Raw genomic sequence first — 6,000 nt, 5'->3', positions numbered from 1 at the left:
GTGATGGCCAAGACTAAGGGTGCGATGGCGCCCGCAGAAAAATCACCAGCGATGCTTGAGCGGATCATAGAGGGACTCTTTCCACGCCACGAGCCAAATCCTTGGCCTCCGGCTGGCGAGTCACTTCACCGACGTTCCAGTATCTCAAACTCAGACCAGAGGTGGTCGGCCAACCTGCCGAACACCCAATATATGAGTGACGGCGTTAGCCGTGCCGAGGCAGAGGAGGCGGAAACGGTTACGAATGAGGAACTCATCGCGATCGCCAACTCCCTGAAGGTGAGCAAGGCACCGGGATTGGATGGGATTCCGAATCTGGCTGTGAAGAAGGCCATCAAAGAGGCCCCCAGACTATTTCGGGAAGTCATGCAGAAGTGCCTGGATGACTGTACATTCCCAGACAGATGGAAGCGACAGAAGCTGGTCTTATTGCCGAAGACAGGGAAACCACCTGGTGACCCGTCGGCATACAGACCGATATGTCTGCTCGATACGGCGGGTAAGGTGCTCGAGAAGGTTATCCTCAATAGACTGGTTAGGTACACCGAATGTGCAAACGGTCTGTCGAGTAACCAGTTCGGCTTCCGAAAAGGCAAGTCTACGGTGGATGCTATTCTGTCCGTCACCAAAACAGCAGAGGTAGCACTCCAGCGTAAAAGATGGGGCATTCGCTATTGCGCAATCGTCACGTTGGACGTGAAAAATGCGTTCAATAGTGTTAGCTGGGATTCCATAGCCCACTCGCTTCGGAAACTAGACATTCCGGTGTCTTTGTACAGGATTCTGGAAAATTATTTCCAGAATCGTGTGCTAGTTTACAGCACAGACGAGGGTCAAAAATGTGTCCCAATTACCGCAGGGGTTCCACAAGGTTCCATCCTGGGCCCGGTACTGTGGAATATCATGTACGATGAAGTGCTGAAACTAAAGCTCCCCCAAGGGGCTGTGATCGTTGGATTTGCGGACGACATCACACTTGAGGTCTACAGCGAGTCGATCGAGGAGGTTGAGTTGACGGCTTCGCACTCTATAAGCGTCGTCGAGGACTGGATGCGCTCCAAAAAACTGGAGCTGGCGCATCATAAGACGGAGATTTCAGTTGTCAATAACCGCAAGTCGAAGCAACAGGCGTTGATCAGTGTCGGGAATTGCACCATCGCCTCTAAGCGCTCCCTGAAGCTGCTGGGGGTGATGATCGATGACAAGCTCGCCTTCGGGAGCCATGTCGAATATGCCTGCAAGAAGGCTTCAATGGCTATTGCAGCATTATCTCGCATGATGTCCAATAACTCAGCAGTGTACGGCAGCAAGCGGAAACTTCTAGCTAGCGTGACTTCGTCCATACTGAGATATGGCGGGCCAGTGTGGTCCAAAGCACTAGGTACTAGTAAACATCGGAGTAAGTTGGAAAGTACCTACAGGCTCATGTGCCTGAGGGTTGCGAGCGCGTATCGAACTGTGTCATACGACGCAATCTGCGTCCTGTCCGGCATGTTGCCTATCAGCATAGCCATTAAGGAGGACGTAGAATGCTTCGATCAACGTGACACAAGGGGCATACGAGGTACCAGAAGATCATTCTCGATGATCAGATGGCAGCAGGAGTGGTCCAATTCCGCGAAGGGTAGATGGACGCATCGACTTATTCCGGATGTATCCGGATGGGTCGGGAGGCGCCATGGAGAAGTGAACTTCCATCTGACACAGATTCTGTCAGGCCATGGTTGCTTTAGGCAGTATCTACACAGATTCGGGCATGCGGGGTCCCCCATGTGTCCCGAGTGCGCGGATGCGGAAGAGACTGCTGAGCATGTCTTCTTCGTGTGCCCTCGTTTTGTGCATGCGCGGAGCGACATGATGGTAGTGAGCGGGCCAGACACCACTCCGGACAACCTAGTTCGGAGGATGTGTAAAGACCCAAACATTTGGAGGGCGGTTTGTACAGCCGCCTCTCAAATAGTTTTAGAATTGCAAAACAGGCGACAGGTTGACCACCGACACGCCAGTGTTAGCTAACGGCCAGTCTCCAGGTTAGTTAGCTAAGTTAGCAAAAAGACCTAAAGAACCAAGAGGGTGCACAGAGCACAAAAGCCGCTCCCCGAAGCAATACCTAGCGGTGGTCCCGGGGAGTATTATGGGCTGGAGACTGAAGGGGTTTTAGTGGGTCCGGTCACTGATTCAAACCAACCCCACACTCCCTGAGGTTGGTCACCTCAGGGGTTTGGATGCAAATTTCCCCTTCACCTGAAACAAAAAAAAAAAAAAAAAAAAAAAAAAATATATATATATATATATATATATATATATATATATATATATATATATATATATATATATATATATATATATATATATATATATATATATATATATATATATATATATATATATATATATATATATAGGTAACACCAAAGTAAACTGAACACCGCGACTGCACATGGACCCAATGTTGCCACAGGTACAGATTTATCTGGAAAAGTACAGATTTTTCCGTTTTTTCTGGTACAGATTCTGTACGGTACAGATCACAGATTTTTGTCGAAAAGTGCAGATGGGTAGTTTTTTTTAAGTAAAACTGATATTTTTTCTCTCTCAGTGTAATTCAAGTAGATGCACCCCTTAGCATGAATGAAAACAAAACAAAATGTTTCTGTATTCGTGATGATGAAACTGCTGATACTTTTTGCTTGCGAAAAAAAAAGAAAGAAATATTTCTGCTTTCGCGCATTTTGATAACTATATATGAGACTTCGTGTAAGTACGGAGAGCCTTTAAAATCTCTTCAACTGTCGTCATCGTGAATAGTTCGATGCGAAGTGCCAACTCGTGCTTTCATGCCAGATTTTGTTGTTGTCCTGCCTCCTCTCTCGGCCAACTTAAAAACATTGAGTGAACGCCGAGGCCGAGCATCACACACACTTTCATGCGAATGAATTTTTTGTATGTCATTGATTGATGGGATCGATTTTAGTGTAAGAAGAATCAAATAATATTTTGTTGACGGGCGAAAGAGTAAGCACATTTATTGAGGTTTATTTATTTATTTATTTATTTATTTATTATTCTATTTCCATCTGACCTTATAGGTCTCCATGAAAGTTAGTGGATGGGGAAAAGCCTATTTGAGGCCGTCCTCATGTAGGCATAAAAACCCCATCATCTTTTGATAAATATACATAAAATTTTACGTTACAATGAGTCAATAACAAAACGACAAACAGTTCATATCTAACATAGAATTAAATCAATAATACATTGGGTACAACTTAGTCATTACATAAAACATTAATCCTATTATTAAACAATATGGTCAATTATAATGGTCTAACAAGTGAGCAGTATAAAGCCTTTAAACAGTACGGATCCTTAAATTCACGTCCTATTTTACTAATAAAACCGAGCTGTCGAGTTGCCTTGGAAATAATAGATGAGCGGTTCAAGTTAAAATTCAGCTTAGCGTCAAGTAAGACACCGAGGTCATTCACGTGATCAACTCTTTTGAGTACGTGTCCATCAATCATATAATCGAATTGAACAGGTTTCGCAGTGCGATGGAATGTCATGACCTGGCATTTTGCAATACTAACTATGAGCCAATTTCTGCGACACCAATTAATAAAAACATCCAGCAGTCTCTGTAATTCACGACAATCATCTACGGACCGCACAGCCAAATACAATTTTAAGTCATCGGCGTAAACCAGCTTGCACCCTGCTCCTAATAGCAATGCCACGTCGTTAAAATAAAGAAGAAAAAGAAGCGGCCCCATATTACTGCCTTGTGGTACTCCAGAAGTGTTAGTAAATTCTGAGGATAAACAGGAACTTAGCTTTACTCGTAGTGTTCGACCACATAAGTAGGATCGTAGCCAGTCAATGAATTGTTGGGACACACCAAGTCGAGAGAGCTTCCGTAAAAGTATTCGGTGATCAATCCGATCAAAAGCTGCTTTTAAATCCGTATAGATCACGTCAACCTGTGCCTTCTGCTCCATATGCGATATACAAGTCGAAGTAAAATCCAAAAGGTTTGTGGCGACAGAACGTCCAGGCATAAATCCGTGTTGTTCGCAGGAAATGTAGTTTTTCGTACACGAGAGGATTCTTGAGCTTACTACAATTTCAAACAGTTTGGACGAAGCGGAAAGACTGGTAATGCCCCGGTAATTTCTTATGTTTCGTCGATCCCCACTTTTAAACACAGGAAACATGTAAGACTGCTTCCAAATCATCGGGAATCTTCCTTGTTCGAATGATCGATTAAATATGCGACATAAAGGTTCAGCTAAAACGGCCGCACAGCGGGTATAAACCACTGCAGGGATACCATCCGGCCCCACAGAAAGGTTTGCAAACCGTTTTGCTGAGAATTTAAACAAAAGAATTCTGTTTTAATTTTGAGCGCTAGTTTTGACGAAAATGTCGATAATGTCTCGCAAATCAACGCTGAAGGATTATTTGAACAAAAAGTAAAAAGCTGTTCCAGGTATGCTTCAAACCGATTGCTAAAAAATCTGGTTTTTTCATTTTAATGATTACTTTATTTTTAGACCAAAATGTTTCGCAGCTGCTTTCACAATGTGATAAAACGGGTAATCCCATGGCCAAAAAGAAATCAAACGAACAAGATTATCAGATGTTAAGTGGTAAAAAAAACCCTGTCGTTTTTCTCGTACCTATAAATGACCATTTTCTTATTTTACTGGAATATAACAACATTAGAGCCTGTAGAAGATCCTATACCAGGAACTAGTACAACGATAAATCTGGCGAGAACAGGTTCCGAGCCTTTGAGTGGTAAAAATAATTTGTTATGGCAAATAAATATGTTATCTGAATCAGTCAATTTATTTTTCCCTGGAAAGTCTTACATGGCACAGAAAATGCTGATAAAGAACCGGCCTCAAAGAGGGCAAGAACTACGAAAGAAAAGGTTCAAAGGTTCAAAGCTGAATGGATCCTTCACCCAGAGTAGCTATGCTTCGAGAAGTATGAACAAAATGAGTCATTCGCATGGTGTAAGTTGTGCATAGACAAGTTAAGTATCAGAAAGGGCGGAAAGTCTAATTTAGCAAGTCACCTCTCTACGAAACGTCACAAGGAGGCAGCTTCAAAAGTCATGCCGGATTCCGATGCCAAACTAGATGATTTCACTTTTATTCGGGACGATGACGAAGTAGCGACAATGCAAGCCGAATTAAGATTTGCAGCGTGGACTGTTGAAAACAACGTTTCGTTTAACGCAATTGATAAACTATGTGACGTGCTCCGAACTGTCGACTCAAATTCAAAAATTTCACCTAAAATCAGACTCGGAAGGACAAAAGCCACTGCTGTAGTTGGAGGAGTGATAGCTGAAGAACAGCATGTGGAATTGGTAGCAAGAATGGTGCAGCGCAATTTCTCGCTAATCGTCGATGAGTCTTACTTTACTTTACTTTACTTTTAAAGCGACAGACCGATTATCGATCCAGTGCCGAATCCAGAACACGTCGCCATGTCCCTCGGTCTTGGGCTGCTATCCTCCAATCGCCCCTAACACCTATTTCGCGTGCATCCTCGTCAACAGCACACATCCAACGAGTGCGGTGTCTATCCCGAAGTCGACGACCTCTATCGGGATTCCTGCTGAATATAGCCTTCGCTTGGCGCTCATCCGGCATTCTCGCTACATGCCCAGCCCACTGAAGCCTGCCGTATTTTATCCGCTTGACTATATCCGCCAATTTGTATGCCTGGTACACTTCATGGTTCATGCGTCTGCGCCAAACACCATTTTCTAGTTTGCCGCCAAGGATTGAACGCAAAATCCTACGCTCAAAAACACCAAGAGCTCTCCGATCAGCCTCTTTCAGCGTCCATGATACATGGCCGTAGAGAGCCACCGGAAGAATCATTTATAGAGTGCAAGTTTAGAACGGATTTGCAGACTGCGGGACCTTAGCTGGTTACGTAGTCCGTGAAAGGCCCTGTTTGCGGCTGCTATCCGCCTCTTTA

This window comes from Wyeomyia smithii, chromosome 1, assembly GCF_029784165.1.
Source record: "Wyeomyia smithii strain HCP4-BCI-WySm-NY-G18 chromosome 1, ASM2978416v1, whole genome shotgun sequence".
In the NCBI taxonomy this organism is placed as follows: domain Eukaryota; kingdom Metazoa; phylum Arthropoda; class Insecta; order Diptera; family Culicidae; genus Wyeomyia; species Wyeomyia smithii.
The sequence above is the reverse complement of the archived record's forward strand: the minus strand, read 5'-3'. Positions refer to the sequence as shown.